Source organism: Corvus brachyrhynchos, unplaced genomic scaffold (genome assembly GCF_000691975.1).
Source record: "Corvus brachyrhynchos isolate BGI_N302 unplaced genomic scaffold, ASM69197v1 scaffold175, whole genome shotgun sequence".
Lineage (NCBI taxonomy): Eukaryota > Metazoa > Chordata > Aves > Passeriformes > Corvidae > Corvus > Corvus brachyrhynchos.
The window spans coordinates 2,653,832-2,666,296 of record NW_008238448.1 but is presented as its reverse complement, the minus strand read 5'-3'; positions in this window follow the sequence as shown (position 1 = coordinate 2,666,296).

Here is a 12,465-nt window from a genome sequence, read left to right as displayed (position 1 = left end):
TTAAGATTGCCAAATTTAACCTCACAAGCTAAATATACCATAGAATTATGATGTTTCTTGAAAGTTACTAACCTTTTGAAGAAAGTGTCAAAAAACAGGAGAAAGGGAGGGTTGGAGAAAAATCAACAGCTGCAAATACTTTATAAAGAAACCCTACTAGAAGGTTTACAGCTTTTTCCCAAGGCATAGAAACAATGCTTCCCCTGTGACCTTGAATAAAATTAATATAACGGAAGGATCACAAACCACCAGATACTTGTAAAATGTCTAACTCTTGATGAACTTCACCAGAAAGACTGCACTTGTGAAACTACACAATATCTAGCCAAGCACTGAAATGCTGTACATACAGAATACTTGAGAATGCACATTGGAAAACCTTTTTCTTTAAGTTATTTTAAATTATATGCTTTAAGGCAACATGAGTATCCCATACTCATGCCAATGAATCAGGTCATGTGATCATGTGTTCCTATTTATTTACAATATCAGATAATGTTGGAAAGACTTTAAAATTGCTTTGCTGTGACTTTTTGTCTAAACCTACACTGCATTAGTTACCATTAATACTGCTCTGTAGCACCAAATGGCAAGAAAAATAGCCACTTATTTTGAAAAATGCCTAAAAATGACAGTACTTTAACATCCATCATCTTGCTCCTTGAAGCCCTAAGGAGTTCTTAGCCTGCTTTGGGAGGCTTAGAACAGCTATCACTAATAGCAGATATACCCTATTTTTAGATCCACCTGCTTGTGACATATAGCTTCCTAAAACTAGTTTCAGTTTATCCTTAAATTTTTTTCTTTTTTGAACATCAGGCATTTGTAGTAGAGGGGCAGGTATGAGAAAGAAGAAATCACCCAGGGTACAATTTCTGAGCTAGGTTCTTTTCCTTAAGATGCACAGGTAAGTTTTGGGGACTTTGTTAATGTAATTGCAAAAGCAAAGCAGGTGAAATAAACCTAAATGTGATTTACCACATGAAGTTTATTATGCTAAACACTGGAATCCGTGAAGCATTAAAACAGAGAAGTTACTTAGCCTGCAAATTTAGTATCTTTTCCTATACATTAAATAATACTAACTGGCAACTAGTTTATGAGCAACCCTTGTGCTAGGATGAGCCTAATCAAGGCACACCTTTTCTGACATGACCTGTGCATTAGGGCTCTATCACTCCTGAGGATCAGTATCCCTGAAACTGAACATGTGTTTTCAAGCTGCCCAGACTAGAAAAAGTGAAGAGTTCAGCATATCCAGCCCAGACAACTTCAAGTTCTGCTCAGGGCCCTTACAATTACTCCAGAACTGGATTAAACTATGGATTTATTTGGAAAGTTCACAGCTTTCCTGTCTCAAGGGAGACTAAATAGCTCATGCTCACTGTATAGCTCAAGAAGCAGTATCTTCTCAGGCAAAAGCTGGTGAGTCTGCTGCAGCTGAGCTTAGCATTTCAGAGCCTCCTTATTTCTTTATTCCATCCACCCAGACAAGGCACAGTAGTATTTGGAGTTGAAATCTTCAGGGATTTCTTCTCCAGGTTGAACAATTGTGTTGCTTTGAAGATCTGCTATATTTTTACTCACATTTGTCCAGTAGAATAATCACATTTGAGCAGAGATATGGTCACAAGGGACCTACTTTTCTCCAAAAAGCCATAAAAATTTCAGACCATGGGTTAAAATGGCCAACCTCAGAAAACTGCAGCAATTAGTTAAAAAACAGTCAGTCAGGTTGCAATTACCCACAAAGCATCAGGAATTACATGGCAACCTCTTGTGTCATTCCCAGTTTCTGGAAGCTCAGCACAGTGCTGCCACTTGCAGATTCTGAAGGGTGGGGAGCCCAGCAGGCTGCCCTTGCATCTGCGCTCTTACCTCTCCTGTGTGGACTTCCTGCAGCATAAGGGAACAGGATGTTCATCCTTAGTCAGCCACCATCTGTAGCCAAAACATCAGATGGCAAAGAAATAGGAGAGGGGAGCTACTCTTCTCTTCCAAGCCTATTTTTCCAACAAAATGGAGGCAATATTCAAGGCATGAGATGAAAGAAAAGATGACTATTGTAGAATGAAATTTCTATCTACAGATTCAGGTGGCCAAATGTTGCTGAAGTTCACAGATGGACAGACTCAAGGATTCTCTATACCCCATTCTTGAACACGCCTTGAAAGTCAAATATCAGAAAAGCTACATTTGTCTGCAAGAGAGGTCATTGTTTGAGGCAAAATATATTTTAATATAAGACACATCCCAGAATAAAAATATGCAGACAATAAAGAGATATTACGCAGAAGAGAGAAATAGCCCATTAAAGTGAAACACTATTTCAAAGTCCCATATCATTGAGGATCATGATTAAAAAAAAAAAAAAGCCTGCTCTGAGTCAGTTGGTGCAGATTTTTTTTCCATAAGGATCTCAGTAGCCAGTCCATGAAACTGTTTAGTTGCCACAGGAGGTTAGTAAGAGTTTAACTTAGAGACTATTTTACAAGAAAACTTGTTTCAAAAGACCAAGACAGAAGAACCCAGTGAACAGAAAATCTGATCTTGTGTATTTCACCCACAGCCTTTCTAGAACATGCAATATGATGTGTGATTGCAACATGACAATGTCTCATGTGAACATGCACCAGTATTACAGAATCCTTCAGCCCCAAAATTTACCTGCAGACAGATAACCAAGTATTCAGCAGCTTGAGCCCTGTATTCTTCCAACACTACACAAGTGCTCAAGGAAGTTAACATGATTTGGATGATAGGCCAGAATTTTTTGCAGGTTCACAGACCTCTGGAGGAGAGTAGCCTTGATGGCCTGTTTACCTGACACCATAGCCTACTTCACAGAAATGGACTGGCCCAAATTAGTAAAAGATAATAAAAAATAAATTTGGAAGAATTATGTCAGCTCCAGGTTTACACTGGACTAGGCCATGGAAAGGAGTGCACTAACAGAGACAAAAGAACTTGGAGTACCCAATTCATTCTTTTACACCTTTCCTATCTTTAAGTGTTATTCTTGAACCAATGTTAGGTATCCCAGACTGTCTCCTGCACCTCTAGAATTTAATCCTTCTTATTTAGGGCTAATCTCTAGCATGTCTGTCCTACACAGCAGTGTAAACAAACCTGGAGTCAATGGGACTTTTCCATATTCTTGGGCAGGGAGAAGCAACTTTGTATGCTTTTAGGAATCCTTTGATGAAAGTCATCCCACAAACACAGAGTAAGAAAACAGGAAGTCAATGTAGTGCTCTCAGTTGTGCCATTTGGCTCATATTCCATCTCTAGTCAATATTCTTCAATTAATATTACAGGTTTATCAAGCATAAAAGAAATAGTTAAAAACTTCCAGTATATTAGAATTCTATGTATATGCAAAAGTACATATTAATGAAATAAAAATTAACCCTTAGCAGAGACTATACATAGCATCTAAAAAGGTATCACTTCTGAATTGCATTGGAGATTGATAGAGTTTTATACAGTATTTAGTCATGGATAAATAATGCAATTAATCATGTGCATGTGAATTTGCAGAAGAGAGAAAGAATATTATCCCTTCATGTTCTGTAACAGTGGCAGCCTTAGGTTAAATATAATTTCAAAGTGTTCCTTAGCTGAATCTAGTATTCCACTCTTTTGAGGAAAGTGGTTGGATCCCACTTAAAAGACCAATAATCCTGCAAAGAGGAAGACCACATTACCACAAGCAACTAAGAAACACTCCAACAATCAATTATTAGGAAACATTTACCAACAGGCCTGGCATGCTCTAAAATAATTTTACATTATTTTATAGTAGTTGCAGGATATGTTGCCATTTAAATCACACACTAAGCATGAGAGAACAGCTCCCAGCAAGAAAAGTCTCTTGGGAGAAGCTCCAAGGCCCTCACCACAGTAAGACACTTCAGAATATGTTCCTTACATTTGACATTATACTGAGACTTGGATTACAATTTTTCAGGTTGACAACAAAACAGGGAGAACAGGAGAGGGTCTTGACTGGAACCCCTCTGAAACTTTCATTTTTCTTACAACAGTCAAAGCAAGCCTTTGGGCACAAAACTATTTCAGTACAAAACATTTCATTTGCGGGGGCTTGGAGACAAATCAAGTGAAGAAAAGGGCCAGATGCACAGAACTGCAGAAGACTGCATGTCCCACTCACTGAGAAGTGGTTGGAGCACTCAGCCTGTCTCAGATCCCTTCTCTGCCTGAGAATGAATGAATACTCGTCGTGTACACAGGACTATGCTGGCTAGAGGCACTTAGAGGTACCCCGGCACTACAGGAGATGGACACCCAGAAAGGTGGTGCTGTGGGTCACTACACAGTCCAATATAAATCAGGAACAAGTTCACAGAGGCAGAGAACAGCTCTGTCTTAGCAGTCTCACAGTGGCGAGGGAGGCTGCCTCTGACACGCTTAGCTTGCAGCTTTCCCCAGATTACAAGTTTCACATATACTTATATACCAGAAGTAATCAGTGGAATCTGATATTTTTTCCTCAGTCGGGAATCAGGACAGTTCCCCCAGAGATAGAACCTCTTGATTCTAGACTACATCCTCTTAGCATCAGGAAGGAGGACTGAGGGGTGCCCTTGTTCATCTTCTTGCCTCCTCCTCCCCACATCTAGCAGGGTGCTAGAAGGCAGCAGCTGTAGGTTGGCATTTCCACAGCACCATCTCCTACAGCAAACAAGTTGAACAAAATCAACTCCTTGAGAGCAGCCCTCCACTTAACACTTATCCCCACTGCCACCTCAACCACCACTTCCCCCTGCCATACATCCTGTCTTCCCAAAAAGTCCATTATAAGCTGGATAACAAACTTTATCTAGGATATCAAAAACTTCTAACCTGGGGGAAATATGACCTTTCCTCTACATTTCCTCCAGTCTGCTTTTGGTGCTCCCTTCTCTGAAGGGGTGACTAATTTGGAGGCAAACTGAGGGCAGGGACCTGCAGGCCACCCCTGAAGAAGGCAATGTCCACAGTTTAACAAGTGAACTGGCTGAAGACTCGCTTGCTCATGTAGCCATCCCAGCCTCCTGAGGCCTTCTGCTTCTGTTCTCACAGGAGGAGAGGGATCAGCCTCCCCTTTCTATGCTTGGGAGATTAAGCCTTAAGGATAGACTGTTGTGCTGTGTTATTGAAAATATCAGCCTTCCAACTGTATCACTCACCACAGTAACATGTTCCTGCTTTGGCATTCCAAAAAGGCTTCTGTGACCCTCCCTCAGCACGTTCTGCACCCCAGTACTCTGTAACCTCCAGAGAGCATTGATGTCCCCTAATGAAAACAAGCCCTTCCTTTTCCTCACTGTGGGCCAGGCACTGTGACTCAGCACAAGCTACTGTGTGAATGAACATGGTGGGACAGGTCCACCTTGACACAGATAGCTCTTGGCACCTTTCTGGTGGTGCCAGAGAGCACTGATGGGATCTCAAGTGTCCCTTATGCCTGATTAAAGGTATTTTTGTGGTGCCAGGGACATGTAAAGTAGCCTCAGAATAAATTAAATCAGGCTGAGCAAGGACAGAAATGCTACCATGGTATTTCTGTGGGAACTTTCCCAAAAGTCATCTCCCACTGAAACTCTACTCTGCTGATGCTGGTTCTGCTGGTCACATGTGGCTCCCAGATCTTTTCAGCTCATCAGCCTCTGAACATATGTGATGGCGTCTCTGTGTGGTGGAAAAAAAAAAAAAAAGGAAAAAAGAAAAAAGGTGGCTCCGCTTCCAACTCCACAAAGGATATGAGCAAGCTGTGTATGCTTCTGCAGCCCATGTTAGCCAGTAAAATTAGATCCTTACATCCCTCTCCCTTGAAGACAAGTAACTAGCTACACATCAGGCTGTACAGGGCTCTGTCAGAGGCACGAGTGCAGCAGGGAAGAAGAATGCTGGCTTGGTTCTGCCATTGCCAAGCTCTTTCCGACAGCTGGTCATCTTGGAGAGCAGCAGTGAACAGTCTGCAAGGGCTGTTTGGAGATATAATGAGCACTTCTCAAATTATTATGGTATAAATATATATATAGTGCTTTCTTTTAATTATGGCTCTCTGATGAGCTTTTTTTCAGTAAAACACAGGAATAAAACACCCGCACATTTGTAATTATTTTAAATTATAGATTTATTTTTGTTTGCTTTTTATTTGTTTTAAGATGAAAGCAAACAGTCCAAGGTTATCCTGAAGAGAATCTAGGTATGTGAAGCTTTTGTTAATTCTATCTACAAGGACAGAATAAACTTCAAACTTTTTAAAGGATGTTTCATACCCTAATAAATGCAATAGAATCAACTGGTTGTTTGAAAAGGGTCAGATTGGCTAATTTTCCATAGACATGGCCAGTACTGTCTCTGGTGTCTATTCTGAAGGCTATACTCAAGCCTTTTTACAGAACTGCTACCATTCCATGCAAATTCTTTTGCAAACTGTATTAGAAACATTCACTATGATCTTTTTACCCTCTGTACCTGTGTCCCCAGTAAGAGGGAAGTTGATTGGGAGTGCAGAGACCAATGAGGAGTTCTATGGAATATAATCTGAGGATGCCCCAAAGATTGTGTCAATCCAGACATTTGCTGACCCTGACCCGTTTTTTCCCCCTTTAAATTAAGTCCAGAGCACTCAAGAAAAAAAAACCAGTAAAAATCCTCCTGAAAGGGTTAAAGTTTTCCCTTACAGCTTCTCTAAGTGGAACTTATATTCTCAGTCTGACTTAAGGATATGGAATAGAAAGTCTGCCAACATCTGTTGTGGTCAGAGACAGATAAAAGAGACTAATTCAGAGCTGGAAGAACCTATGTACAGTATTCTGTGTTGCATTACCCTTTCCATAAAAGCATGCAAAACAGTATTCAATAGTATGGGAGATGGATGCTCACCTAAACTTCTTCACTGCAGAGACCCAGGAGTTTCACATGTTTATAGGTACCCCCATCATCTCACAGAGAGCACAACATGGAACATTTAACTTCTAACTGGGGAATACCAAGCTAAGAATACTTCAGAAACACTGAGTATGTAATCACACTGCTATATAATGGGGGTGAAGGAAAGAAAGAAGAGAGACAGGTGATTTATGAGCCTGCCAAGGATGGGAAAAGATAGCATGGAAGAGATTAATATTCTAAGTAATTTTGGATGTGGATTAGCCCAAAGTTTATTAAGGTAGCCTGATCAAGAGTATCCACATGGAGACATGAAGAGAAGCTAATGCAGTTTCTTTCACACTAACTCAGTTATTAAACACACTTCATGTAGACAAGCCTACAACTTACTGAGATCAGCAACAGTTTACAAAGAAGCCAACTGCATTATGACAACACATGATGGGCACACAGTCAAAGCCAACTCAAAATCTACACACTGCAAAACTGCCATGTCTGTCTTTACTTTTGCCAGAACTGATTTTACTGTAGGAAGGGAACTTCAGTATCTGAAGTGGAATTCAAATAATAGCTATTTTACAAAAGGAAGGGACATTACAGGCAGGCAACTTGATTACATTACAAGCGAGACTGAAGCCCACTGTTCAGTATCAAATGATTTGGTGCATGCTCTGCTGTCTTTATTCCAAGGAAGCAGCCAGTAAAGTCAGTAGAAGCTCTGCCCAAGGAAGGGCAGCCAGCCTGACTGTTGTATTATAAAACAAGATCTATACCTCACCTTTTGGTTGCATCTGTAGGGAAGATTCAGGCATAGGACTAAAATTCCCCAGGGCGGGGGGACCATGGTATGCAATCTGTCAAAACCTCAACAGTTTAGATAAATTCTCTTCCAGATACCTCAACCATTTTAAAATTCACTTTGCACTTCTTGGTCTTAATAGCCTGCAGAACCTCACTGAACATTTATCCTTTGATACTGAAAACTCAGTTGGCATGGATATACCAAGATCCTCCAGCCCAACTGCCTGACCAAAAGTTAACACACATTAATGGCATTGTGCAAACACCCCTTATCACTGACAGGCTTGGGACACAAATCACCTCTCTAGAAAGCCTATTATGGTGTCTGGCCACCCTCTCAGCTTCCTAATGTTAAGCCTGAAGCCTCCCAACACAGCTTTATCAGATTATAAAGCACTGGTTTGCACCCAGCACTGGATCAATAATTAGGAATTCTTAATAAACACCAGTTTCTTCTCATTTACTTTTAATTGCATATGCCTTTCACTAAACAGGTGTAAATTTAAAGGCTGGCTTTGCTAGCTCATCTACCACATTGTCAAGCTTTTTATTAAATCAGATTTTTTTTTCTACTCAATAGCACAATTATGTATTAAATACAAAGAATTGTTAAATCGTATTTGTTGAGGTTTTACCACCATTGGAGACACATATTTTGCTACATTAAAAGCTTCAAAATCTGTTTTAAATTATTTATAAGTATTTATTTTGTCATACTGTTTGGTTTTGGTTTTTTCGCAAATATAAATATGTTTTGAATAACTGATCTTTACTTTAGATGCATGGAAATCAATTATTTAAAACATTTTGAGGTTTAAACAACTATACCATATCTACCTCTTCCATAATCTCAGCTTGCATGTATTAAAATCAAGATGCATGCTGCCACTTAAAGACAACTTGCTACAGCTAAATGAAGTATCTGATGCAGCTCTTAGATCCCACTGACTGTATCCCAGTTAATAAGCACAGGAGGCTGATAGCAGCCTTTGTGCAAAATGTGATCCAGTAGGATTTTGCCATCCCAAACCTGCCAGGCTCTAGTCTGTATTTCCATGACTGCGGTGGCAACTCCTTGCTAAAAGGCAGGGTCTGAGCAAGAAATAGGAGGCTTTAGCACACCACACAAGTTCTTCATGTTCCACAGTCCAAACCAGGCTTATCTGGAGCCAATTTATCACATGTAATTTATAGCAGACCCTTGCTGGAACGACTTGCGCTCTTGCAGCCTTCAGATGTACGTCCAATAGCGAGCTGCCACTCTGGGTGAGTGTTAATACACAGGTCCAAGGACAAAATCCAGCACCCAGAGACACCAGGTGGCTCTTTAGCTCTCCTTGAGACAAGCTGAGCCCACAGCTCAACAGCTGGGATACATACATCCGTGGATGTACCAGGATGTATCCCTCCACAGGTTATTTTCTTCTTTTTAAGACCTGACAGTGTTCTTCAACAAATACTGAGATAAAATAATTATAATGAGGTTTTCAGCCTAAGAAATTTGGGGCTTTAGCTTAACTACCATCCTAGAAGAACAGACCTGGTCCTTAGAGATGTTGAACACTGGATACACATAATGGAAGAAATGCATGAGGAATGTACAATTTTCTCATGAACCTGTAGGACCCTGCTAGCCTTTCACAGTGTTTATGAGCATGAAATTCAGAAGGCATTATCTAATAGTCTCTTATATGTTTCATGCCCAATCTATAAGTTGCATACCTGAACCTGTGAAGCAATAGCAGCCACTCAGAAATATCTGCCACGCATGAGGGAGCAGTGTTTTGGAAATCACACACTAAAGGCACGTCCCCAGTGCACCCTGCAATGCAGTGCAGACACCCAGCTCCCAGAGCAGAAGCAGCCCAGACTAGGCAGCATCAAGCTGAGCAGTTGACCGCTCTATCAACACTGAAAGAGACCCAAAATAAGCAGAACTTAGATAATTTTATTGCAATTACAGCATCAGAAGTCCTTAACTAAAAAAACTAAAGTAACATTCCTGTTAATTTTTCTTCAGAATGGTAGGAATAGCTTTTGTTCAACCACTGCCAAGCTTTCTAGATATTAATATGCAGAAGGTAGATTATATTCCTCTGCAAGTATACACCACTGTAGTATCCAAAGGCAATCTTTAGCTGTCTCACACCACCCCTGTATCCTCACTATTTTCAACAGGGAAGCAAAGCCTAACAGCAAACAGGCAGGGAGCAGAGTGGTGAACATAAAGCTGCCGTGTCCTAGATCACCACCCTAATGTCTAGGGCATCCTTTTGGCTTGAAGAGAAGGAAGCAGCTCCCTCACACTGCATGGCCAGCAGTTCCTGAACTGCCAAGCAAGACACCACACTTGCAGGACAACACAAGCCTCACCAAATTTAAAACAAGTAGATTTTCCTTCGCTGGACATGCAAATGGATTAAGCCAACTACATGTCAGGTTCTTAGTTATTCATTTCAACAGGCCCCCTCCCCTCTAGGAAAGGACAAGAGATCTTTCCTGGATAGTTTTTGCTAAAGTAGCAGAAATTGTTACAGCATCAAGTATTTATGTATTATCAAGTATGTATGTAAGTATATGAGTCATAATATCAGTATTTAATGTTCTCATATTGCAAACCCTCAGCCACACACAGCAGTCTCCCCAGCTTTGATATTTATCAGTGATAAGAAAGTTCTTTTAAATCCTCACACAGTCAAAACACCCCACCAGAGAAAGCCTGGAGGATACCAAGGAGAAAGGACAAAGCTGGATTCATTATTTTTTTAACACCAGCCCACTCTTTCAAATCAGCTGATACTTCTGAAGGCTGTTTGAATGGTAGAACTGTTTCTAGGCTATTAATTTGGTGTAAGTATTTACTCCGAATAATATTTTTGTGATTCAGCTGCCAGATCTCTTTTATCTGTAGCAATTTCCAGTTAGTAGGTGTCATTTGCACATTGCTTTACATATATTTAAGGTTTTATGGATTAGCCGTGTGTTTCCCAGCTTTGGAACAGATTTCCAAGCCTCTTGCAAGAGCTGATTCAGCAATAGGACACCATAGGCTACAATATCATCTAACAGATCTTCGGCAACAGATACGTATTTTGACTTTATCCCTGACACTGCATCAGAGGTGTAAAGCATTAAGAATACCAGCTTTAGGAAAAAAAGCAGAAGGTTTTGCTCCCATTAGACCACATATAAAAATATGAGTTAGTAATGGAGAACATGCCTGCAGCTTTCCATGGACTGCCACCATTTTAAACAGCTAAAATAAAGGAATGCCTTTTCATTCTTTAGCCCTTGCATCCATGGTTTTTATGACACTTTTTACAGTCTGCCTCTAACACCACCTCTACTTGGCACCAAGCAGCCACACAAAGCAAGAACCAAGCCTCAAAATGCTTACAGCTAAGCACAAAAGAAAAATTATCTCAGGGGAAAAAATCTTGTAAGACCAATAAATACTATGCTCCCATTTCACAGATGGATAGAGAGACCTCTCTGTGCTATATTTAACAGACATAGCCTGCAAAGTAGTATAGCACAGGCTTTATCCAGGCTGGGGATCCACACAAGTCAGAAAACATAGAATTGACTCAGTTCTTTAAGCAAGCATTTTTAAAAAGCCCCAAACTTCCAGTTATAACAGACTTGTACCAGTTTAGATAATGCTTACCCCCTCCTCCTTTTTCAAAGCCTCAGCTTTCTCCATTGTGCATCGAGGAGGGCAGCAATCACCCACAGCAGCCCCTACCCACAGCACAGCAGGAAAGAAGGGAACCCACTTCCCAGCCCCTCAGCCCTTTATAGTTTGTTTTGCCACCTGGTGTGAGACCCAGCTGGGATGAATCCTCCGGAACTGCTCCACCCAGAACACCAGGCTGTGTAATTCATGGAGCCTCATGGCTGTCAGAGTAGAAGAGGAGCCAATCCATCCCCCACTGCAGTAGCAATTCTGTCTGCTAACCAGGGCAGCAGCAAATTCTGCAGCAGGCCCAGAAGAAAAGTGTTGTGAGCTCCTTGCAAAGCTCCTGCAGAAACCTTTCCAATATTCTTCAATTTAAAAAAGCTACTGCCTCTCCTCCATGAATAACACCTTCCCAATGAAGTCCTGCTTGCAGTCAAAATGACACTGGTACTTTGTTGGCACAGACCTTTCACAAAGACCACAAAAAGAGTTGAAAGTCTTCAAATTATAGGGAAGCACCAACATTTCCCCATGGAAGAGAAAAAGCTATCAGCAGCAGCCTAAAAACAAAAGGGTTGACTTTTGTTTACAGTACTTGACTGTGAGAGCAAACTGGGCCACACACGCATTTAGAGCTGGATCCTGCTCCCTGACTGCACAGCTATTTTTAACTTCTGTGTTCTTATAACAAGTCTGCTATGAGCTCTGCTACAGTTCCTCATACAAAGAGGATTCATAGACTTTCAGCAAGGCTGCCATGTTTTAGATTAGATGGCAATTTTATCTGAAAAAATGACAAGGCAAAAAGTGGCTTCCCTTACTTGGCAGATACATGCCCTGTGTGTATTAGGTTATAATTTTTTCATGCTGGTGATGAAATACAGTCCCCTTGTTTTCAGTTGTTCAGCCTGCAGAGCTGGTGGAGCTCAGAGAGAGAGAGCATCCATATCTCACGGCTTTCCAGAGCACATCTGTATGAAACTTGAAGGGTTTGTTTTCTGGTTTGGGGTTTTTTTTCTGGGGGAGTTGTTTGTTTGGTTTGTTTTTTTTTTTTTTGGGGGGGGGGGGGGGGGGGGGTTGTC